Source organism: Heterodontus francisci, unplaced genomic scaffold, assembly GCF_036365525.1.
Source record: "Heterodontus francisci isolate sHetFra1 unplaced genomic scaffold, sHetFra1.hap1 HAP1_SCAFFOLD_222, whole genome shotgun sequence".
NCBI classification, from domain to species: domain Eukaryota; kingdom Metazoa; phylum Chordata; class Chondrichthyes; order Heterodontiformes; family Heterodontidae; genus Heterodontus; species Heterodontus francisci.
The window spans coordinates 827908-855000 of NW_027141699.1; positions in this window are offsets into that span (position 1 = coordinate 827908).

A 27093-nucleotide genomic window follows, 5' to 3' on the forward strand; every position below is an offset into this window, starting at 1 on the left:
TGTCACTGCCTCTGCTATTTTCAACATTCCTTCTGTCAGCATCCCCCACACATCCCATTCAGACAGGGTAAATGGTCTACTTTATTGTGGCACAAGAAGAGTTGGACTGAAAGGGGTTAACTGAACCTGTTTGTTCAGTGATTGCAATTAATGTCAGTCACCATGGACCCTAATTGCGTCGCTGGAGGATTTCCCTCTTCTATTAATACAGGACTCCTTTCAATGTGTTATCCCATAGTGTCAACAACAGCATAATCCCGGCGCTATCAAGGATCAGCAGCCCCAGCGAGAGAGAGGATAGATCAGAATCTGAGAACAATAGATTGGAATGTTACAACAATGGGTCAGAATCTGAGAACAATAGATTGGAATGTGACAACAGTGGGTCAGAATCTGAGAACAATAGATTGGAATGTTACAACAATGGGTCAGAATCTGAGAACAATAGACTGGAATGTGACAACAGTGGGTCAGAATCTGAGAACAATAGATTGGAATGTTACAACAATGGGTCAGAATCTGAGAACAATAGATTGGAAAGTTACAACAATGGGTCAGAACATGAGAAAAGTAGCTTGGGATGTTACTACAATGGGAAGCCGGAGTTTCTCCTATTGGTTTGGCCTTGTTACTGCAAATTATTTTTGGATAACATTAGATGATCGGATCTATTATGCACTGAAGATGATTCAAACGATTTATTATCCCATCCTCGCTATTATTGGTGTCCCTGGTGAGTCTCTGTATCCAACGTTTAGAATTATAAGCATATTTTACAGATGTAATGTTCTTGTCATGTCAATCTTGGGAAGTCTGAAGCCATTGTCTTCAGTCACTGCCAGAAACTCCATTCCCTATCCACTGTCTGCATTCCTCTCGCTGCCCAATGTCTGCGGCTGAAACAGACTGTTTGCGACCTCTGCATCCAGTTGACACTGAGCTGAGTTCATCTCCATATTCTCTCCATCACCAACCCTGCCTATCACCACCTCTGTAATATGTCCCATCTCCACCTCTGCCTCAGCCCATCTACTGCATAAACCCTCATCTGTGCCTTTGTTAAATCCAGACTTGACTATTACAATTCTATCCTGGTCACCTTCCAATTCTATCCTGGTCACCCTCCCAGTTATTAACCTCCATAAACCACAGCCCATCCAGAAATCTGCTGCCTGTGTTCTAACTCACACCAAATCCCGATCACCCATCACCCCTGTGCTCACTGATCTACATTGTCTTCCGGTCGGCAACACCTTAATTTTAATATTCTCATTCTTGTCTTTGAATCTCTCCATGGCCTCACCACTCCAATTAGCCCTATACCCCTCTCGATTTCACATATTCTTGTAAATCTTATGCCTTTGAAACTTTTTTCAATTCCCTTTTGAAAGTGAATTTCTTTCCCCTCCTTAGCACCTCCGGCTGTGATTTTTACACTAAGGTGCCACTGGTGCCAATGTAACAAAAACCTGGATCTATAAAAACGATGTGAATGGAACCGCCAACCACTTCTCGTGTGGCCAGCACACTCTCCCATTCTGTGTAGGGATCTAGCCTGGGTGTACTGTCATTTGCTGTTAGTCTGAGGAGGGGTTTGGAGTAACGTCAATGTCCCTTTCTAGCAGCTAATATGTACATCTTTGAAACTTGTCCGTGCATGTCCACTGATCACGTGTGTTAGTCACTCACAACTAAGCATACATTCAGCAGCACCAGGAATCCCCTCTAGTATTTTTAAAAGGACCAGGCTTCCTGGTCCTGAATATTGAGGGATATTTGACATTCAAGAAGAATAGGATGCTCGTTAAATGTGGAGGGGTGGCACTATTAATCAAGGATGGTGTTGGGGCATAAGTTCGAGATGACCTCGGTTCAGGAGATCAGAATGTCGAATCGATTTGGGTGGAGGTGAGGAATACCAGGAGAAAGAAGTCCCTAGCAGGAGTGGTCTACAGACCTCCGAACAGTAATCACAATGTAGGACATCGTATACAAGAAGAAATATTGTTTACTTGTGATAGACGTACGGCAATAATCATGGGTGATTTTTATCTACATATAAACTGGAAAAATCAGATTGGGAACAATAGCCCGGATGAAGAGTTCATAGAATGCTTTCGAGGTAGTTTCTTGGAACAGCACGCTCTGGAAACAACCAGAGGTAAGGTTATATTAGACTTCGTATAATGTAATGTGACAGGATTAATTAATGACCTCAGAGTAAAGGCACCTCTCGGTAGCAGCGACCACATTATGACTGAATTTTACATCCAGTTTCAAAGAGAGAAGAGTGGATCTAAGATCAGTATTTTAAACTTGAATAAGGGCAACTATTTGGGCATGAAAGTTGAGCTCGCTGAAGTGAACTGGGTTACTCGTCTTGGAGATAGATCAATAGAGAAGCAGTGGCAGACATTTAAGGGGATATTTCAGGAATACTCCATAATAAGTATATTCCTACTATAAGGTGGAGGACCCACCAGCGGTTTAGTAAGAAATTACGGAAAACATCACACTTAACGAAAAGGCAGATAATTGTGCAAAGATGAGTGGCAGTTCAGATGATTGGTCAGAATATAAAGAACAGCAGACAATGGCTAACGGGTTAATCAGGAGAAAGACATTCGAGTATGATAGGAAGCTAGCTAGAAATGTAAAAATGGATTGCAAGAGTTTCTCCGTGTATTTAAAAAGGAGAAGAGTAAGTAAAAAGAGCGTTGGTCCTCTGGACAGTGAGAATGTGGAGTTAATAGCAGATAAAAAGGGAACAGCGGATGCAATGAACAAATATTTTGTTTCTGTCTTCACTATCGAGGATACAAGAAACATTCCAGTAGGAGCTGTAAATCAGGAGGTGGACGGAAGAGAGAAACTTGGTGAAAATACAATTGCCAGGGAAGCTTTACTGAGCAAACGTATGGAGTTGTGGGCTGAAAAGTCCCCGGGTCCTGATGGGCTTCATCCTAGAGTCTTAAAAGAGGTGGCTAATGAGGTAGTAGTCGTGTTGTTGTCAATTTTTCAAAGTTCACTAATTTTGGAAAGGTTCCATCAGACTGGAAAGTAATAAATATAACCCCTCTATTCAAGAAGAGGGGGATGCAGAAAGCAGGTAACTATCGGCCAGTTAGCTTGACAACTGTCGTGGGGAAGATGTTTGAATCGATCATTAAGGAGGCTTTCGCTGGGCACTTAGAAAAACTCAAGGTAATCGCGAATAGACAGCATTGTTTTGTGAAAGGGAAGTCATCTTTAACCAATTTATTGGAGCTCTTTGAAGGAGTAACATGCGATATGGGTAAAGGGGAGCCCTTTGACATACTGCGCTTGGATTTCCAGAATGCATTAGACAAGGTGCCACATAAAAGGTTATTGTGCAAAGTAGGAGCTCATGGTGTAGTGGGTAACATATTAGCTTGGATCGAAGTTTTATTGGCCAGTTGCCGAAAAGAGGGAGTATGCATGAATGGGTCCTTTTCAGATTGGCAGAATGTGACAAGTTGAGTCCATCATGGGTCTGTGCTGGGGCCTCAACATTTTACAATTTATATGAAAGACCTCGATGAGGGAAGCGATGGCATGTTAGCTAAATTTGCAGATGACTCAAAGATAGGTAGGACAGTATGTTGTGAAGAGTACATAAGGAGGTTGTAGTCCAATATGGATAGGTTGAGTGAGTGGGGAAAAAATCTGTCAGGTGGAGTATAATGTGGGAAAATGTGAAGTTTTTCACTTTGGCAGGATGACTGCAAAATTCCGAGGTGCTGAGGGATCTAGGTTCTGTAGTGCATGAGTCACAAACAGTTCGTAGGTAGGTACAGCAAGTAACAAAGAAGGCTAATGGAATGCTCTCCTTTATTACAAGAGGAATTGAAAATAAAAGTCAGCATGTGATGCTTCAGTTATACAGGACATTGGTGAGACCACATCTCGAATACTGTCTGTAGTTTTGGTCTCCTTATTTAATGGAGGACGTGAATGCTTTGGAGGCGGTTCAGATGTGGTTTACCAGATTGATACCAGGAATGAGCAGGTTGTGTTCTGAGTAAAGGTTGGACGGACGGTCTTGTTTTCACTGGAATTTAGAATAGTGAGGGGAGATTTGACTGAAGTTTAAAAGAACCTGAAAGGCCTTGACATGGTGAATGAGGAAAGGATGTTTCCTCATGTGGGTGAGTCCAGTACTAGGGGGAACTGTTTCGAAATTAGGGGTCGCCGCTTTAGGACAGAGAGGAGGAGAACATTTTTCTCTAGAGGGTTGTGTGACTTTGGAATTCTCTGCCACAGAAGGTGGTGGAGACGGGGTCATTGAATATTTTTAAGGTGGAGATAGATAGATTCTTATCAGGCCAGGGAATGAAAGGTTATCAAGGTTAGATGGGAGTGTGGAATTCGAAACACAAATCGATCAGCTATGATCTGATTGAATGGCGGTGCAGACTCGAGGGGCCGAATGGCCTACGTATGCTCCTAGTTCATATGCGTGTATTTTTTACTCAGCTTGCATGTGAGGTGCTTTTGACTTACTTCTGTTATTGTAAAGTTAGTGGAGGTGCTGTGGATGGTTTTCTGGAGGTTGCGTTGTGAGTTTCTGCAGACATTCATGGAGGACAGAGGACTTATTAACCGAACTCTGGACGAGTTATGGGGACTGTAGTTACATGACCTTCAAATGGAGCAGAGGCTGGAGAGGGGAAACTCTGTAAAGTGGGAGGAGGAGGGGGCTCTGCCCTACCCACCCCGGGTTCTCCAAGAGCAAACAGAGCAATGGTCCCAATATCGAGCCCTGGGGAACACCACTGTATACTCACCTGGAGTCTGACCAACAACCTTTCACCGTTTCTCTCTGTTTACTTTTCATTAGCCAATGTTATATCCACAATATCACTGTCTCTTTAATCCATAGGGTTCAGTTTTCCTAACCTGTCTTTTGAATGTCATTTGATTAATCACCTTTTGAACGTCCATATATATAACTTCAATCACACCACCCTCATCAGCCCTCTCCATTGTTTTATCAAAGAACTCCATCAAGTTTACCTCACCGCCACCTCTCTCCACTCCTCCACTGTTGTTAAATTATCAGACTGCTTATGCAACATCCAGTACTGGATGAGCAGACATTTCCTCCAATAAAATATTGGGAAGAACGAAACCATTGGGCTGGACTCTGTTGGGCTCCTGATGTAGGTCTCCATGGAGCCACACATCGGGATTGCTGGGCCTGATCTTTCCAGCTGTGCAGAGGCTCGTGGCTCCCCGCCCCCTCCCCCCACCCGATCGGCAGCGGTACCCTCCTTTAAATATTTCAATAAACTTAATGTATACATTTCAGTCCAATTCCCTGTGATCTTACTGACAGCCCGGGATCTTCCATGCAGCGGCTGACACTCACACACCTTCATAATAAAAGCAAAATACTGCAGATGCTGGAAATCTGAAATAAAATCCAGAAATGCTGGAACCACTCAGCAGGTCTGGCAGCATCTGTGGAAAGAGAGGCAGAGTTGACGTTTCGGGTCAGTGACCCTTCTTCTCACACACCGTCGCTTTCCCGTCCAGGGAAAGCCAGCACCACAGTGGTGGGGAAGGGGGGGAAAGTAGGATTTTTAGAGTACTAATGGGGTGGGGGGTGGTGGCTGGTGCTTGTGGTGGGCGTGGTCAACTCTGCATTAATAGTGTAGGGGAAGAAGGGGCAAACTCGACAATTTGGACAGTTGTTGGGTTGCGAGGGTACTCGGCAGTTTAAGTCTTTGGCGGGGCTGGTGGGAAGGCAACTAAACAATGTTAGATTTTTGGGGGAAATGGGCAACATTTTATTTGCAGTGCACTGGCGGGGGTGTGTGTACGGGGTTAAACTTTGCACTTTTTGTGGCAGGTCTGGTTGCCCTTTAAAAAGGGCACCAGTGTCTGCACAGAGACAGCTGACAGCACTACTGTTGTCGCTGAGGCCGTCCCTGTTACGTGATTGGGGGTGGAGTGGGCGGCCCGTTCACTGTATTAAAATGAGCCGTCGCCTGCTGCATCACAGTGGCACAGCAGACACAGACTGCACATATGGGCCACCAATGTTTCGCACTCCGCTGGGGAGAATAAAATTCAGACCCTTGTTTTTGCTTCCCGCTCCAATCTCCCTTCCCTAGCCAACAATTCCTTCCTTCTTCCTGGTAACTGTCTGAGATTACTATAGTCTGTTCACAACCTTGGTGTCACATTGGACCACAAAATAGGCTTCTAACCTCATACTGGTGCCATCACCACATTGTAACCTCAAGTCCCTCAGCCTTTCCTCGGAAGACATTCCTTCCATACCAGGCAACATCCTAGTAAATCTCCTCTGCACCTTTTCCAAAGCTTCCACATCCTTCCTATAATGCGGTGACCAGAACTGCACGCAATACTCCAGGTGCGGCCGCACCAGAGTTCTGTACAGCTGCAGCATGACCTCATGGCGCCTAAACTCGATCCCACTACGAATAAAAGCTAACACACCATATGCCTTCTTAACAGCTCTATTAACCTGGGTGGCAACTTTCAGGGATTTATGTACCTGGACACCAAGATCTCTCTGCTCATCTACACTACCAAGAATCTTCCCATTAGCCCAGTATTATGCAATCCTGTTACTCCTTCCGAAGTGAATCACCTCACACTTTTCCGCATTAAACTCCATTTGCCATCTCTCAGCCCAGCTCTGCAGCCTATCTATGTCCCTCTGTAACCTACAACATCCTTCGGCACTATCCACAACTCCACCGACCTTAGTGTCATCCGCAAATTTACTAACCCACCCTTCTACACCCTCATCCAGGTCATTTATAAAAATGACAAACAGCAGTGGCCCCAAAACAGATCCTTGCGGTACACCACTAGAAACTATACTCCAGGATGAACATTTACCATCAACCACCACCCTCTGTCTTCTTTCAGCTAGCTAATTTCTGATCCAAAGCACTAATTCACCTTCAATCCCATACTTCTGTATTTTCTGCAATAGCCTACCGTGGGGAACTTTATCAAACGCCTTACTGAAATCCATATAGACCACATCCACGGCTTCACCCTCATCCACCTGTTTGGTCACCTTGTCAAAAAACTCAATAAGGTTTGTAAGGCACGACCTACCCTTCACAAAACCGTGCTGACTATCTCTAATGAACTTATTATATTCAAGATGATTATAAATCCTATCTCTTATAACCTTTTCCAACATTTTACCCACAACCGAAGTAAGGCTCACAGGTCTGTAATTACCAGGGCTGTCTCTACTCCCCTTCTTGAACAAGGGGACAACAATTGCTAACCTCCAGTCTTCCGGCATGATTCCTGTCGACAATGACGACAGAAAAATCAAGGACAAAGGCTCTGCAATCTCCTCCCTGGCTTTCCAGAGAATCCTACGATAAATCCCATCTGGCCCAGGGGACTTATCTATTTTCACACTTTCCAAAATTGCTAACACCTCCTCCTTGTGAACCTCAATCCCATCTAGCCTAGTAGGCTGTATCTCAGTATTCTCCTCGACAACATTTTCTTTCTCCATCATAAGGTTCAGGCTGACTACATAAAAGGACAAAGGGTAAGAATAATTAACTGAGGGAAGGCCAACTTCAGCGGGGTAAGAATGCAGCTGGGGAAAATAAATTGGAGTCAACGATTGGCAGGAAAACAACAGCTGAACAATGGGCTACCGTCAAAGAAGAGATAGTTTGGACTCAGTCAAGGTATATTCCTTCGAAGGGGAAAGGTAGTGTATACAAATCCAGAGCTCCCTGAATTACAAAAGAGGTGAGTGACGTAGAGATTAAGATGAAGAAGAAAAAGTGTGCTTATGACAGACGCCAGGTGGACAATCCTACTCAGAACCAGGCAGAGTGGAAGCATAAAAGCAAGTAAGAGAAGTAAAATAGAATATGAGAAGAGTCTGGCGGCTAGAATTAAATGGAGTTCCTAAGTTTTCTATCGACGTATAAATAGGTAGCAAAAGGAGGAGTTGCACCAATTAGGGGCAACACAGAGGATTTGCACATGCATGCAGAGGGCATAGTTGAGGTATTAAATGAATACGTTGCATCTGTCTTTACCAAGTGTAACAAAAGTGATTCTTTTTTGTTAAAAAAAAATATTTCTGAAGGCATTTATGGTTCAGCTCAATAAATGTTAGACCGTTTTTTTAAAATTAAAAATTGAACCACCAAGAGGTCACTGAGAGGGAGCTGGACTGGCAACAGAGTTACTGGTTATCACAAGGCTCGGGTTGGAGATGAAGCCGAAACCCTGGTAGCGGGCAGAAAAGTGATAAGTTCTCCTTTGATTAGACAAGCCCCGTTGTCGCAGAGAACACCTGGGATGGACAGAAAAACTGACAAGCTTTCTGGTTGTCGGTCAGTGTGTGTGGTTTTACCTTCAGGAAGGAGATAACTTCAAGTCTGAAGAAAAAGTCAAGAAAGCAGAGAGGACCACAACCCAGCTCATTTTAGAGAAATTCCAGAACAGACCTTGTGAAGTCAACGGAGTTGAGTCATCTTGTTTCCTGTTTGAAGAAAGCCTGCTAAAAATAATTCTCAATGCCGCCTGAAGAGAACTGTTGTCTGGTAACCTGGATGTGTGTGCTCAGAAGTTAGACTGCATGATGTTTTGGAACAACATAACTCATCTGATGTTTCCTTCAAAATGGGCAACTAGTTAACCCAAATGCTTTTTGTTTGTAACAGAGCTCTGAGCGAAAAATCTTTTTTTTTAGATCTTGTTTTCGGTTAACCAGTGTATATGTCTGTGTTTGAGTTTTAAGGGACTAAGGTAAAAAAAAGTAACTTTAAAATTTGGTTCTGGTTGAAAGGGACTTTGAAGTTTGGTTAAGGTGGGAAGGGGAAGTGAAAAATTAATTGTTGAATTTTTAAAAATTTGATCTGTGTGATATTGTTTTACTTCATTTCTAGTTGAGACTTTTTTTATTCGATCCTGGGATGTAGGCATCACTGGCTAGGCCAGCATTTATTACCCATCTCTCCATAACCCTTGAGAAGGTGGTGGTGAACTGCCTTCTTGAATCGCTGCAGTCCATGGGAGGTAGGTTCACTCACAATTGTGTTAGGAATGGACTTCCAGGATTTTGACTCAGCGACAGTGAAGGAATGGCGATATAGTTCCAAGTCAGAATGGTGTATGACTTGGAGGGGAACTTGCAGGTGGTGATCTTCCCATGCATTTGCACCCCTTGTCCTAGATGGTAGTGGTCGCGCGTTTGGAAGGTGCTGTCTAAGGTGCCTTGGTGCATTGCTGCAGTGCATCTTGTAGACGGTACACACTGCTGCCACTGTGCATCGGTGGTGGAGGGAGTCAATGTATGTGGATGGTGTGCCAATCAAATAGGTTGCTTTGTCCTGGATGATGTCGAGCTTCTTGAGTGTTGTTGGAGCTGCAGCCATCCAGGCGAGTGCAGAGTATTCCATCACACTCTTGACTTGTGCCTTATAGATGGTGGATAGGCTTTGGGGAGTCAGGAGGTGAGTTACACGCTGCAGGATTCCTGGTCTTACACCTGCTTCATTTATGATGAACTGTTAATTGTTTAGTTCAGTAAAGTGTGTTCTATTGTGATGAGAATAGTGTATCTGATGGACTGTTTCAGCAAGTGGGAAAATGAGAAACAAATGTTGTGACCTGTGGAGAAGCAGGACTGAATTAACAGTGCACACCTCTCGCCTCGGGTCATAACACAAGGAAGAAGGTACAACACAGGCAATGGTGAAAGAGCAGGTAATTAAGAAACAAGAAGGGTTTAAAATTGATAAAGTGGACATATTAGATAGGCTGTCTAGAGGTAAAGTGAATAAAGCACCAGGGCCAATGAGGTGCATCCAAGGATTATGAGGGAAGTGAGGGTGGAAATCGCAGAGGCACTGGCCATAAATTCTCAATCTTCCTTAGACTAGGGGTGATGCTGTAGGACTGGAGAATTGCAAATATTACATCCCTGTTCAAAAATGGGTGCAAAAATAATCCCAAGAACTCCAGGCCAGTAAATTTAACTGCAGTGGTGGGGAAACCTCTAGTAATAATAATTCGGGACAAATTAATAATCACATGGACAAATTCGGGTTAAGTAAGGAAAACAGCATGGATTCCTGAAGGGCAAATACTATTTAACTAACAGCCTGGAGATTTTGAGAAGGTAACAGAGAGGGTTGATGAGGGCAATGCTATTGATGTGGTGTATTGTATTTACAAAAGACATTTGATACTGTGCCACATAACAGACTTGTGAGAAAACTTATAGTTCATGAATGAAAAGGGACGGTAACAACATGGATACGGCTTTGGCTGAGTGGCAGGAAAGAAAGAATTGTAGTTTGCGGATGTTTTTGGGGGGCTGGAGGAAAGGATGGAAGTCCCCAGGGGTCAGTGTTGGCACCTTGATTTCCCTGATATATATTACAAGAGCGACGTCTCAATTCATTCCATCTTCGCTGCCTCCGGAGAATCCTTGGCATCAGGTGGCAGGACCATATCACCAACGTGTAAGTCCTCGAGGCGCCCAATATCCCCAGCATATACACCCTACCGAGTCAGCAGCGCTTGAAATGGCTTGGCCATGTGAGCCACATGGAAGATGGTCGGATCCCCAATGACACATTGTACAGCGAGCTTGTCACTGGTATCAGACCCACCGGCCGTCCGTGTCGCCGCTTAAAAGACATCTTCAAACGCGAAATGAAGTCCTGTGACATTGACCACAAGTTGTGGGAGTCAATTGCCAGTGATCTCTAGTGCTAGCAGATAGCCATAAAGGCGGGTCTGAAGAATGGCAAGTCGAAGAGACTTAACAGTTGGCAGGAAAAAAGACAGAAGCACAAGGAGAGAGCCAACCATGAAATAGCCTCGACAACCAATTTTATCTGCAGCGCCTGTGGAAGAGCCAATTCACTCTAGAATTGGCCTTTATAGCCACTCCAGGTGCGGCTCCACAAACCACTGACCACCTCCAGGCGCTTATACATTTTCTCTCGAGACAAGGAGGCCAAAGAAGGTAACTGACCTAGACCGTGGTGTTCAGGGCACAATTTCAGAGTTTGCAGATGATACGAAACGTGGAAGCATTGTGAACTGTGAGGAGGATGGTGTTGAATTTCAAAAGTACTTAGACAACTTGGTGGAATGGGCAGGCAGGTGGCAGATGAATTTCAATGCAGAGAAATATGAAGTGATTCATTTTGGTAGGAAGAATATTGAGATAATGTAAAATAAAGGGCACCGTTCTAAAGGAGCAGAGAGACCGAGGTGTATATGTGCATAAGTCATTGATGTTGGCAGGAGAGGTTGAGAGAGCATTTAATATAGCATACAGTATCCTGGGCTTTATTAACAGGGACATTCAGTACAAGAGCAAGGAAGTTATTTTGAACTTATAAAAACACTGATTCAGCCTCAGCTGAAGTATTCTGTCCAATTCTGGGCACCACACTTTAGGAAGATTGTGAGGGCATTGGAGAGAGTGCAGAAAGGATCCATGAGAATGCTTCCAGGCATAAGGAATTTCAGTTATGAAGATAGACAGGAGAAGTTAGGATCATTTTCCTTGGAGAAGAGAAGGCTGAGTTGATTTGATAGAGTTGTTCAAAACCATGAGGGGTCTGGACAGAGGAGATAGAGAGAAACTGTTTCCACTCATGAAATGAATCAAGAACGAGAGGGCACAGATTGAAATTAATGGGTAAGAGAGGCAGAAGTGACATGAGGCAATACTTTTTCACGCAAGGAATGGCTAAGGACTGGAGTGTACTGCCTGAGAATGTGATGGAGACAGGTTCAATTGAAGCATTCAAAATGCAATTAGACTGTTATCTGAAAATGAAGAATGTGCAGGGTTATGGGGAGAAGGCGGGGAATGGCACGAGGTTAATTGCTCTTTCGGAGAGCCGATGTGTACATGATACACTGAATAGCCTCCTTCTGTGCTGTAACAATTATGTGATTCCCTGATTCATGCATTTGTTACCTCTGTGCATAACTATTTCAACTCACTCCTGGCTGATCTCCCACATTCTACTCTCTGTGAACTTGAGGTCATCCAAAACTCTGCTGCCCATGTCCTAGCTCACACCAAGTTTTCTTCCTCCATCACTGACCGACATGGCTCCCAGTCAAGCAATGTCTTGATTTTAAAATTCTCATCCTCATTTTCAATACCTCCATAGAACAAAGAACAACGAACAAAGAAAATTACAGCACAGGAACAGGCCCTTCGGCCCACCAAGCCTGCGCCGATCCAGATCCTCTATCTAAACATGTCGCCTATTTTCTAAGGGTCCGTATCTCTTTACTTGCTGCCCATTCATGTATCTGTCTAGATACATCTTAAAAGACCCTATCGTGCCCGAGTCTACCACCTCTGCTGGCAACGCATTCCAGGCACCCACCACCCTCTGCGTAAAGAACGTTCTACGCATATCCCCCCTAAACATTTCCCCTCTCACTCTGAACTCGTGACCCCTAGTAATTGAATCCCCCACTCTGGGAAAAAGCTTCTTGCTATCCACCCTGTCTATTCCTCTCATGATTTTGTACACCTCAATCAGGTCCCCCCTCAACCTCCGTCTTTCTCATGAGAATAATCCTAATCTGCTCAACCTCTCTTCATAGCCAGCGCCCTCCATACCAAGCAACATCCTGGTGAACCTCCTCTGCACCCTCTCCAAAGCATCTGCAGCCTTTTGGTAATGTGGCGACCAGAACTGCACGCAGTATTCCAAATGTGGCCGAACCAAAGTCTTATACAACTGTAACATGACCTGCCAACCCTTGTACTCAATACCCCGTCCGATGAAGGAAAGCATGCCAATTGCCTTCTTGACCACTCTATTGACCTGCGTTGCCACCTTCAGGGAACAATGGACCTGAACACCCAAATCTCGCTGTACATCCATTTCCCCCAGGACTTTTCCATTTACTGTATAGTTCACTCTTGAATTGGATCTTCCAAAATGCATCACCTCGCATTTGCCCTGATTGAACTCCATCTGCCATTTAACTGCCCAACTCTCCAATCTATCTATGTTCTGCTGTTTTCTCTGACAGTCCCCTTCACTATCTGCTACTCCACCAATCTTAGTGTCGTCTGCTACTCAGACCACCTATACTTTCCTCCAAATCATTTATGTATATCACAAACAACAGTGGTCCCAGCACGGAACCCTGTGGAACACCACTGGTCACACGTCTCCATTTTGAGAAACTCCCTTCCACTGCTACTCACTGTCTCCTGTTGCCCAGCCAGTTCTTTATCCATCTAGCTAGTACACCCTGGACCCCATGCGCCTTCACTTGCTCCATCAGCCTACCATGGGGAACCTTATCAAACGCCTTACTGAAGTCCATGTATATGACATCTACAGCCCTTCCCTCATCAATCAACTTTGTCACTTCCTCAAAGAATTCTATTAAGTTGGTAAGACATGACCTTCCCTGCAGAAAACCATGTTGCCTATCACTGATAAGCCCATTTTCTTCCAAATGGGAATAGATCCTATCCATCAGTATCTTCTCCAGCAGCTTCCCTACCACTGACGTCAGGCTCACCGGTCTATAATTACCTGGATTATCCCTGCTACCCTTCTTAAACAAGGGGACAACATTAGCAATTCTCCAGTCCTCCGGGACATCACCCGTGTTTAAGGATGCTGCAAAGATACCTGTTAAGGCCCCAGCTATTTCCTCTCTTGCTTCCCTCAGTAACCTGGGATTGATCCCATCCGGACCTGGGGACTTGTCCACCTTAATGCCTTTTAGAATACCCAACACTTCCTCCCTCCTTATGCCGACTTGACCTAGAGTAATCAAACATCTGTCCCTAACCTCAACATCCGTCATGTCCCTCTCCTCGGTGAATACCGATGCAAATTACTCGTTTAGAATCTCACCCATTTTCTCTGACTCCACGCATAACTTTCCTCCTTTGTCCTTCAGTTGGCCAATCCTTTCTCTAGTTACCCTCTTTCTCCTTATATATGCTCCCTATCTCTGTAATATCCTCCAGCTCCACAATCCGCCAAGATATCTGTGCATCTCTAATTCTGACCTCTTGTGCATCCCTCATTTTCATCACTCCACCACTATTATCTGCACCTTCAGCTAATGAGGCTCCAAGTTCTGGAATACCCTCCCTTCACCTCTCCGCCTATCCACCTCACTTTCATCCTTTAACACGCCTGTTAAAACCTACTTCTTTGACCATGCTTTAAACTAGTATCTCATTTTCGGGAAGCACCTTGGGACATTTCATTATGTTAAAGGCTCTGTATAAATATAAATTGTTGTTGAAGTTTGCCAAACATGATTTGTTATTACCAGACCCCTGCTGCTTCTTGTTTGTTATCGTATGTTTTTCAAAGAAACGAATATATTTCTCCTGGGTTGTGACCCCATGAAATTTCCCCAGTAGTGATGCGTGTCTGACTGCTCAGTAATTACAGGGTTTACTCTCTCTCTCCTTTTCTAAACAGGGTGTAACAATTACAGTGCTCCAGTCCTCTGTCATCGCTCCCATATCCAAGGAGGATTGAAAGATTCTGGCCAGTGCCTCTACTATTTTCACCATTCCTTCCCTCAGTAACCCTCACGCATCCTGTCCAGAGTATATTTTCTGCTTTATTGTGGTATGCAAGGTGTCGGAGTGAAAGAGGTTAACGGAATCTATTTGCTGAGAGACTGTAATTAATGTCAGTCTCTATGGAACCTAATTATTTCACTGGAGCTGCTCCATCTTCTAATAGTAAGGGACTCTTTTCAATGTGTTTTCACATAGTGTGAGTGGGAGCATCATCCCTGGCACTAATAGGGACCAGCGTCTCCAGAGAGAGGGGGAGGATAGATCAGAATCTGAGGACAATAGATTGGAATCTGACAACAATGGGTCAGAATCTGAGAACAATAGATTGTAATGTTACAAAAATGGGCAGGGGGTTATCCTGGGATCTTGACACTCTTTCTGCATATTATGAACGGCTACCACTAGCATCTAGCATCTATTACGCAGTGAAGATTATTCAATACATTTACTATCTAATCCTTGCTATTGTTGGTGTACCTGGTAAGTCTCTATATCCAGCTCTTCATTCTATAAACCATGTTAAACTGCATTACTGTACTTCTCATTTACTCTGCCCTTGCTGATTTTGGTATCCCTCCAGCTATTATCTTTATATAACCATTGCTAACCGCATTATGGTTTGTGTAATTTAATCTCTCATCTTTGCTTCTGTTGTTGCCCTGGTAAGACTTTAGTTCCAGCCATGAGATATGTAAACCTTGCTTCACTGAAATACTGATTTGGAATTTATTTATTTTTTTGAAGACTGAAGCTAGTGTCATTGGTCTCCATAAGAAACTTCATACCCTATTTGTGAACCACTTACCTTTCACTGGCCAGTGTCTGAGACTGAACAAGACAGTCTACAGCCTCTGTAGTAATGTAAACCTGAGCGGATTTGACCTCCATATTCTCTCCATCAACAAACATGCCCACTACCACCTCTGCAATACCTGCCGTCTCCACCTCGGCCTCAGCCCATCTGCTGCATAAACTCTCATCTGTGCCTTTGTTAAATCTACACGTGACTATTCCAGTTCTATCATGGTCACCTTCCCAGTTATAAACCTCCTTAAACCACAGCCCAGCCTGCGCCGGTCTTGCAGTGAACATCAACGTCAGCTCGAGGAACAACACCTCATTGTCCGATTAGGCATTCTACAGACTTCCAGACTGAACATTGAGTTCAATAATTTCAGATCAAGACTGGCTCTTTTAATTATGTTGCTTTATCATTTTTTTTTGCCATGCCCTGGCCTTAAACTGGATTTTTTTATGTTGCTGCTTTTGGCTTGGGCTGTTCATTATTTTGTCATTTAACACCTTCGCTGCACTAACGCTTTCTCTTTCACCACACCACAAGCACACTCTCTTTGCCTTTGCCCCATGACCTCCTTGTCTGTTAATCTCTATGACCCTCTGTCCTTTCAACACCTCTTTTTTCTCTTTTGCCCCACCCTTGCTTTATTTCCTTAAAACCTGACCTTTCTAACTTTTGCCAATTCTAATGAAAGGTCACAGGCCTGAAGCGTTAACTCTGCTTCACGCTCCACAGATGCTTCCAGACCTGCTGAGTCTTTCCAGCACTTTTTGTTTTCATTTAAGACTTGTAGTGGAGTTCCCCAGGGATCAATGTTGGGATCGTTTCTCTTCCTGACAAATATTAATGACATGGACCTTGGTGCACAGGGCACAATTTCAAAGTTTGCAGATGATGCAAAACTTGGAAGCATTGTGAACTGTGAGGAGGATAGTGTAGAAATTCAAATGGACATAGACAAGTTGGTGGAATGGACAGACAGGTGGCAGATGAAGTTCAATGTGGAGAAATGTGATGTGATTCATTTCGATAGGAAGAACATGGAGAGGCAATATAGAATAAATTGTACAACTCTAAAGGGTGTGCAGGAGCAGAGGACCTGGGTGTATATGTGCATAGGTCATTGAAGTTGGCAGGAGAGGTTGAGAGCAGTTACTAAACCAGACAGTATCCTGCGCTTTATTCACAGCAGCATGGAATGCAAAAGCAAAGAGGTTATTTTGAACTTGTATGAGACACTAGTTCGGCCTCAGTTGCAGTATTACGTCTAGTTCTGGGCACCATACTTTAGGTAACGTGAAGACATTGGGGAGTGTACATAAACATTCACAAGAATGGTTCCAGAGATGAAGAATATCAGTTATGAAGAGAGACTGGAGAACTGGGAACATTTTCCTGAGAGAAGAGAAGGCTGAGAGGAGATTAGAAAAAAAGGTATTCACAATTATGAGGTGTCTGGACAGAGTGGATAGGGAAATGCCGTCCCCATTCCTGAAAGGTTCTAAAACGAGAGGGCAAAGAATAAAAGTTATTGGTAAAAGAAGCAGAAGTGACATGAGGAAAACTTTTTCACACAGCGAGTGCTTAAAATCTGGAATGTGCTGCCTGAGAGTGTGGTGGAGGCAGATTCAATCGAGGCATTCAGGAAGAAATTGGATAGCTGTCTGAAAAGGAAAATTGTACAGAGTTACAGGGAGAAGGCAGGGAAGCGGTACTAGATGAATTGCTCTTTTGGACAGCCAGTGCAGACACGATGGACTGAATGGCCGCCTGTAACAATTCTGTGATTCTGTGACAGTTGACCACAAAATGAGCTTCCACCGTTATATTCGTGCCATCACTATCACCACCTATTTCCACTTCAATAACATCGCCTGATTTCACCCCTGTCTTAACTCATCTGCTGCTGAAGTTCTCAGTCATGCTTTCATTACCTGTAGACTGGACTATTCGAACTCATTCTCCCACATTCTACTATCTGTAACCTTGAGGTCAACTAAAACTCTGCTGCCTGTGCCTTAACTCACAGAAAGTCTCATTCCCCGATCACTGACCGACATCAGCTCACAGTCAAGCAATGACTTGATTTTAAAATTCTCATTCTTGTTTTCCAATCCCTCCATTGCCTCACCCCTCACTAACTCTGGAATCCCCTCCAGCCCCACAAACCTCTGCGATATCTCTGCTCCTCTAATTCTGGCCTCTTGTGCATCCCTGATTTTAATTACTCCACCATTGTGGCCACACCTTCAGTTGCCTCGGCCCAAAGCTCTGGAATACGCGCCCTGCGCAGCTCCATCTCTTCATCTCTCCACCTCGCTTTTATCCTTTAAGACACTCCTTTAAAACTTGCCTCTTTGACCAAACATTTGGTCACCTAACATAATATCTCCCTTGGTGGTTCAGTGTTATACTTTGTTTCATAATGCTGCTGTGAAGTACCTTGGGATAAGTTCTTGCTGAACTTTGCCAGACATGAATTGTCATTAGCATATCCATGTGGTTTGAAATTTATTATGCTATGCTTTTCCAAGCAAATAATATTTCTGTCCTGGGTTGTGAAATTTCACCACCACTGACGTCAGATTGACTGGACAGTACAGGGTTTACCACATCTCTCCTTTTTGTAAACTAGGTGTATAATTTGCAGCCCTCCAGTGCTCTGTCATCACTCCTATATCCAGAGAGAACTGATAGATTCTGTGCAGTGCTTCTTCCATTTGCACCATTCCTTCTCTCACCAACCCTCAGAATTCCCATCCAGACCGGGTAAATGTTCTAGTTTATTGTGATACAAAAAGTGTTGGATTGAAAGGGGTTAACTGAACCTGTTTGTTCAGTGACGGCAATTAATGTCAGGCTCCATGGACCCTAATTGTGTCACTGGAAGATTTCCCTCTTCTATTAATAAGGGGCTCCTTTCAATGTGTTATCACATAGTGTCAGTGGGAGTATCACATCACTCCCGGCACTAACAGGGATCAGCGGCTCCGGAGAGAGGGAGAGGAAAGATCAGAATCAGAGGACAATAGATTGGAATGTTATAACAATGAACAGGAGTTTCATCTGGGAGTTTAACTTTCTTTCTGCAGATTATGATCAGTTCTCATTAAACAGTCGGATCTATTACTCACTGAGGAATATTCAATACATTAACTACCCCTTCCTGGCTATTATTGGTGTCCCTAGTAAGTCTCTGTATCTAGCTATTAATTCTATAAACCATGTTTAACTGCATTACCATTCTTGTCATTTCCGCTGCCCTCCTTGCTGCTGTTGTTATTCCTGGCAAATTTCAGTCTCCAGATATTAGCTCTATAAACCATTGCTATGTGCATTAGAGTGCTTGTAATTTACTCTCCCATCTTTGCTGTCTCTGGTAAGTCTCTATTTCCCGCTATGAGATCTGTAAAATTTGTTTCACTGAAATAATGTTCTTGCTATTTAAATTTGGGAAGAGTGCAGTTGTCATCGGTCTCCATAAGAAATTCCATCCACTTTCCATGAACCACGATCTCCTCATTGCCAAATATCTGAGGCTGAACCAGACAGTTTGCAACCTCTGTGTTCTATTTAAATCTGAGCTGAGTTCATCTCCATATTCTCACCAACCCTGCCTACTATCACCTCTGTACTAACACACATCTCCACCTCTGCCTCAGCCTATCTGCTGCATAAACATTCATCTGTGCCTTTGTTAAATACACACTTGACTATTCCAATTCTATCCTGGTCACTCTCCCATTTATAAACCTCCATAAACCACAGCCCATCCAGAACTCTGCTGCCTGTATTCTAACTCACACCAATCCCAATCACCCATCACCCTTGTGCTCACTGACTTACATTGACTCCCAGTCTGGCAGCACCTTAATTTTATTATTCTCATTCATGTGTTTGAATCCCTCCATGGCCTCACCCCTCCAGTTAGTCCCATTCCCCTGACTGTTCCCATATTCCTTTTGGCCTTCTAGTATTTCCTTCAATTAGCTTTAAAAATAAACGTCACCCCCTCTTTATTCTACCACTGACCACGATTTTCAGCTCCACAGCTCCACAGGGCCCAACGTCATGGACGCTTGGATCCATAAAATGGTACGAGCTGAGCTGCCAGTCACTTCCAGTGCTCCATGCTGGACAGGGATTTAGCGCTGGACAAGGATTTATCCCGGGTTTTTCAAGCATGTGCTGGTAGTGTGAGGAAGGGTCTGAATATGGTGCCAATCAGCCATTGCAGCAGCTTTGATGTGTGTCTTTGAAACTTGGCCTGTGCATGTCCACTGACCACCTGTGTTAGTCATTCTCAGCTGAACATATATTCAGCAGCACGAGGAGCCCCTCTAGTGTTATTTAAAAGGACCAGACATCCAACTTACAGGTGAGGGGCTTTTGACTTACTTTTGCTATTGTAAAGTTAGTGGAGGTGCTGTGGATGGTTTGCTGGAGGTTGTGTTGTGAGCTGCTGCAGACATTCGGGGAGGACAGAGGATTTGGTAACCCAACTGTGGACAAGGTATGGGGACTGTAGTTGCAGTATCTCTGGGTCTGTAACATGACCAACAAATGGAGCAGAAGATGTTGAGACGGGGCGCTCTCTAAAGAGGGAGGAGGAAGGGGCTTTACCCTACCCACCCTGGGTTTTCCAAGAGCACTTTCCCTACCTTACCTGCCCCAGGAGCAGTGTGTGAGGTGACTCTGATTCAAAAAGGAGTTAGTCACAGAGCGGTGTCACCTCCTGCAACACATGGAGCCTCACATCAGAGTGAGGACGGAGCTGTCAGTGGACGTTAAGATCACAGTTTCATTGAAACTCTATGTATTTGGATATTTCCAGGCAGGAGCAGGAGACATATCCAGTGTAGAGTAGTAGAGATTGATGGAGTCATAGCGTCATTTACGACACAAAAGGAGGCCATTCGGTCCATCCTTTCCGGTTCTATGTGGAACAATCCAGTCAGTCTCAATCCCCTGCTCAATCCCCGTAGCCCTGTAAGTGCATTTCCTTCAGGTTCCACCCAGTTTCCTTTTGAAGTCATTGATTGCCTCGGCTTCCACCACTCTCATGGGCAGTGAGTTCCAGATCGTTACCATCCACTGTGTTAAAAAGTTCTTCCTCATATTCCACCTGCATCTCTTATCCAAAATGTTCCATCTGTGACCCCTAGTCCGTGTTTCATCACGGGAACAGCTTTTCCTTCAATATCTTATCTAAGCTTATAATAATCGTGTACACCTCTATCAAATCTATCTCAATCCCCATTGCTCCAGGGACAACAAATCCAGCTTCTCCAAACTAACCTTGTAACTAAACCCCCTATCCCTGAAACCATTCTGGTAAATCTCCACTGCACTCTCTCAAGGACCTTTACATCCTTCCTAAAGTGTGGTGATTAGAACTGGACAGAGCTCTCTAGTTCGAGTCTAACCACAGCATTACAACGTTTCAGCATAGCATCTATAACAGCATACCTGGCACAAAAGAAAAACAACGGGAAAGGTAGCCAAATTATGGTTTGCAAGGGAAATTAGAGATAACATTAGATCCAAGGAAGAGGCAGACAAATTCTCCAGGGAAAAAAAATACAACAGACCTGAGGATTGGGAGCAGTTTTGAATTCAGCAAAGGAGGACATAGGGATTGACTAAGGAGCAGCAAATAGAGTACGAGAGTAAGCTTGTGGGGGCTTAAAAACTGACTGTAAAAGTTTCTATAGGTATGTGAAGAGAAAACAATTGGTGAAGACAAATGTAGGTCCCTTACACTCAGAAACAGGGGAATGTATTATGCGGAACAAAGAAATGGCTGACCATCTAAGTGCATACTTTGATTCTGTCTTCACAAAGGAGGACACAAATATCATACCAGAAATGTTGGGGAACACAGGGTTTAGTGAGAGATAGGAAGTTAAATAAATCAGTATTAGTAGAGAAATGGTGTTGGGCCTGATAATCTTAATCCAAGAATAATTCAGGAAGTGACCCTAGAAATAGTGGATGCACTGGTGGACATCTTCCTAGATTCCATGGACTCTGGAACAGTTCCTACAGATTGGACGGTAGCTCATGTAACTCCACTATTTAAAAAGGGATATATAGAGAAAACAGAGAATTATAGACCAATGAGCCTGACGTCGAAAGTGGGGAAAATCCTGGAGCCTTTATCAGAGATTTTATAGCAGAGCACTTGGAGAACAGTGGTAGAATTGGACAAAGTCATCATGAATTTACGAAAATGAAATCATGCTTGTCAAATCTACTAGAATTCTTCGATGATGTAACTAGTAAAGTTGATGAGGGGGAGCCAGTGGATATGGTTTATTTGGACTTTCAGAACGCTTTTGACAAAGTACCATATAAGAGATTAGCGTGTAAAATTAAAGCACATGGGATTGGGGGTAGTTTATTGTGATGGATAGAAAATTGGGTGCCAGACAGGAAACAAAGAGTAGGAACAAATGGGTCATTTTCTGAATGGCAGAACGTGAACAGTGGGTACCACAGGGATCGGTGTTAGGACCCCAGCTACGCACAATATATATTCATGATTTAGATGAGGGACCTAAATATAATATCTCGAAATTTTCAGATGACATAAAATTGGGTGGGATGGTGAGTTGTCAGGAGGAACCATAGAGGCTTCAATGTGATTTGGGCAAGTTGAGTGAGTGGGCAAATGCATGGAAGATGCAGTATAATTGTGGGCAAATGTGAGGTTATCCACTTTGGTAGCAAAATCAGGAAGGCAGATTATTATCAGAACTGGTATAAACTGAGAGAAGAGAATTATTGATGTTCTAGTACACGAGTTGCTGAAGGTAAACATGCGGGTGCAACAGGCGGTAAAAAGGCAAATGGTATGCTGGCCTTTATAACGAGAGGATTCGTGTACAGGAGCAGGGATGTCTTGCTGCAATTATACAGAGCCTTGGTGAGGTCACATCTGGAATATTGTGTTCAGTTCTGGTCTCCATATATGAGGAAGAAGGTTCTTGCAATAGAGGGAGTGCAGCGAAGGTTTACCAGACTCATTCCTGGAATGGCGGGACTGATGTATGAGGAGAAGCTGAGTCGGGTAGGATTATATTCGCTGGGGCTCAGAAGAGTGAGGGAGGGATCTCATAGAAACCTGCAGAATTTTAATCAGTCTGGATAGACTAGATGCAGGAAGGATGTTCCCGATGTTGGGATGTCCAGAACCAGGGGTAACAGTCTAAGGATAAGGGGTAAACCTTTCAGGACTGAGATGAGGAGAAATTTCTTAACTCAGAGTGTGGTGAGCCTATGGAATTCGCTACCACAGGGAGCAGGTGAGGCCAAAACATTGTATGTTTTTAAGAATGAGTTAGATATAGCTCTTGGTTCTAAAGGGATCAACGGATATGTGGGGAAAAGCTTACTGAGTTGGATGATCAGCGATGATCATAACGAATGGTGCAGCAGGCTCGAAGGACCGAATGGCCTACTTCTGCTCCTATTTTCTATGTTTCTCTGCTTTTGTATCCTTGCCTCCAAGATCTGATATGTTTTGCTAAACACTCTCCTAATATGTCCTGCCACCTGCAATGATAAATGCATATGGAGCCCCAGGTCCCTCTGCTCCTGCACAATGTTCAGAACTGTGTCATTAAGTCTATATTGCCTTCCTATTCCTTCTGGCATAAGGCATCACCTCACACTCCTCTGTACTAAATTCCACCTGCCATTTCTCTGTTAATTCTGCTGGATTGTCGATATCCTGTTGCAGGCAGTTTGTCTCATCCTCAGTGTTTGCCACGCGTCCAAGTTCGGTGTCCTTGGCAAGCCTTGAAATTCTGCTCTGTATTCCAAGATCCAAGTCATTTATGTATAGCAAAAAAAAGTGGTCCGAGCACTGACCCTTGGGGAACATCACTGCCTACCATCCTCCAGTCTGAAAAACAGCCATTTAACACTACTCAACCTTTTCTTTCCATCAATCAATATTTGATCCAATTGGATGCTAATCCATGTGATTCAATTTTGTTATCCAACATTTTAGAACATAGAACATAGAACAGTACAGCACAGTACAGGCCCTTAGGCCCACGATGTAGTGCCGAATCTTTAACCTACTCTAAGATCAAACTACCTACACACCCTTCATTCTACTATCATCCATGTACCTATCCAAGTGTCGCTTAAATGTCCCTAATGTATCTGCTTCTACTACCGCCGTTGGCAGTGCTTTCCACGCACCCACCACTCTCTGTGTAAAGAACCTACCTCTGACATCTCCCCGAAACCTTCCTCCAATCATCTTAAAATTATACCCCCTGGTGACAGCCCTTTCTGCCCTGGGAAAATGTCTCTGGCTATCCAATCTATCTATGCCTCTCATCATCTTGTACCCCTCTGTCAAGTTACCTCTCATCCTTCTTCGTTCCAATGAGAAAAGACCGAGCACCCTCAACCTTTCTTCGTAAGACATGCCCTCCAGTCCAGGCAGCATCCTGGTAAATCTCCTCTGCACCCTCTCCAAAGCTTCCACATCCTTTTGTGTGGTACTTCATCAAACGCTTTCTTAAAATCCATGTAGACCATCCACCACATTCTTTTCATCAACCTGCTCTGTTACTTCATCAAAATAAATTCAATTAGTTCACGAAAGCATGATCTGCTTTTTAAAAATCCGTGCGGACAACCCTTAATTAACTCAAACATCTCCTAGTGTGTGTTGATTTTTTTCCCGCTGATTTAGTTTCTAAAACCTTCCTCACCACTGATGTTAAACTAACTGACCAGTAGTTGCGAGGCCTGTGTGTTGTCCATTCCCATTGATAATTCTGGGAGGTGAGGGTGATCATCTATGTCATCGTTTTTTCGCTCAACAGGGAGAAGCAGAATGAGAGATCCCGTGGCTTTGTCAGGATAGCGGGAATCCTGATGGTGTTGGTGTCTCTGCGGGGGCCCCATGTCAATGGGGAGAGGTACAGGAACTGAAAGAACTCTCACTCCATTAATGTACAGTTGGTGTGTGAGCATGCCCAGTACATCATGTTGGTGAATGTTCACTACCCTGTCAGCAGCCACCATACCGTCATTCTGAAGCAGTCAGCCATTCTCAACACTTAGGGCTTCCATACAGAACCAGCATGTGGCTCCTCGGAGGCAAAGAAAAAAACCGTCTAGACACAGCTCATGTTTCTACATCCCCAAACCACCTACCACCGCCACCCAACCTCCCACAATTAACATGTGTATAATGTGAGCAATGGAGTCACCAGGAACATGGTGGGACAGACCATCGGTGTGATGAAGCACTGCTTCCAATGTCTGAACCGCACGGGGAGAGCCCTTCAGTACACACTGGAGCAGGTGTCCAAGTTCATGGTGTTCTGCTGCACCCTTCATATCATCACTTTCATGAGGACACAGGCATTGGCACCAGGAATCCGGAGGACACCTCAGGAGGAGGAGGAGGACGCAGGGAGGATATTTCCTGGACGCCTTCGAACTAGACAGGCTGTCGGAGAGTCCCTGCTAAGATTTTGTTTCCCATAGGACAACTTTCCTTTCCCACCATGGATCCCCCATTCTCCACCATTTCACCCATCTGAGATGCCCCATCACAGTGTCCCCTTGGTCACCATCCTGTAATAAAAACCACCAACATAAACCTTTTCAGTAACATCTTTATCCAACAACACATCCAATTATACAAAAGGAAAATGGAACTATTCACCCTTGTATATTCCCTTAGTCTCTGTCTTGTGCGTTCCCTCGACTTGCCTCGTGCTCCCCAGTGTTTCCCTAGTGACTGCAGCATGGCTGGTGGAAGACTGCTGACTTTCATTCGGGGAGACTGCAGATGACCTTGCAGGACGTCCTCGAGCAGCTCTGGGCCTTGAGGGCTTCGATTCAAACTGTACCACCTCGACATAGGCAGCAGCCCAGTAATGTTCTGATCTGAGTCCTGTGTATTATAACACGTTTGTGACCTCGCTGTCCGGGAGCTGCCACATGCACTATCCTTTCCCCCTGCCCTGGCTGCAGTTCGTGCGTTTTCCATGAATCAGCATGTGCAGATTCCGACTCTATACCAGCCTCTAAGGCACACACAGTGGAAGTATTTGAGCTGGAGGCTGTGAGTATCAGACTAAGTAATGGGGCTTCACCATCAGTCCTGTGCTGATGCTCTCTCTCTGTCTCCTGGAGCTGCTGTGACTGGGAAGCTGGCAGTTGTGGGGTACCATTGGGAAGTGTAAAATCAGAACGGTCGTATTGGGATGAGAGATTGTGGGTGGGTTGGAAAGCAGGAGGTCCATGATCCCGCCATCTGCAGCTTGTACATCATCCCAGACAGCAGGATGTAGGGGGAGGTGGGAGTTAAGAAGGGGCATAAGGCAGGAACATAGCATCATCCTGAATGCTCTCGGCGATGCCGGATGCCACGGGCTCTGTCACAGCCGGTCCCATGATGTGAAAAACCATCTCCTCCCTCAAGCTCAGGGGATGAAGGTATGCCTGGCACTCGCCGGTTCACTTGCTGCTCCCTGTGATTATGGGTCACCTTGTCCTGTAAGAAAGAAGGCAGAATATTAATGATTGTGTTACACTGTGTTTTGATGATATGCCTGCCATAGCTGAAAAGCTGGAGGTAATTGGAGGCAGTGAGAGGTGGGTGTGAGGCTGCTCTCAGTACAAGGTGTGTGAGGGTGAGGTGGAGTATGTGAATGTTAGGTGTGCGTCCTGAGTGTTAGGGACTGCTGATGGGTGAGTGATGGGGGTGTGGTGCATTGAGCAGTGTGAGAGGTTGGTGATGTTGGGTGTAGGAGATGCCATTTGGAGATTAATACAATGACATTGACCACCCGTATGAGCTCATTAAACTTCTTCTGGCTCTGCTGCCAGATTCTCGTGGCGAGAATTCTTGTATTGACCTCCCTGACCACCTTCACCGATTCCCTTCGGAGGACGTTCCTTGAGAGTCTCCACCCCACCACACGGAAACAGAGCCACTCTCCTCCTGTCACCCTTCGGAACTAAGACATCCATCCCCACATCCGTGAACCGCAGAACCCTCTGTTGCAGTGTGCTATTTACCTTGTCTCCAATTGCAGAATTTACAGTGAGCAGCAGCAGTCTCCAGTGAATCAGTGCATCTTCTCTTTAAGAGGGACAGACTGCGTTTAAAAGCTGAACCTGGCTGAAACATGTGTCAGCCTCACACACCTTTCGGGCCCTGTTAAGCATCCAGACAGACAGCAGCGCGGGTTACCCGGGGTGGTACGTAGAATTCATGGAAATGAGGAGGCAGCAGGAAGTGTGTTTGTCACCTGCCTCAACAGGAACGGGCACGGGCAGATCATGATCCCTCTGCCCAAAAACACGACGTACTCTCTATTTCTATTTGCTGTTCTCTTTTTCACACTTTCTCACTCTCTGTCTTTCTCTCTCTCTTCACTCACTTTCTCTTGCTCATAAAATAAGAGATTGATGCAGCACAGAAGAAGGCTATTCGGCCCTTTGTGTCAGTGCTGTCTCTTCGAAAGAGCCATCTAATTAGTTCCTCTTTCCTCCTCTTTCCCCAGACTCCTGTTTTTCTTTTCCTTTTCAAGTATTTGCTAAATTGCCTTTTGAATGATATTATTGAATCTGCTTCCACCATGTTTTCAGCCAGTGAATTCCAGATCCCAACAACTCGCTGTGGAAGAAACTTCTCCTCATTTCA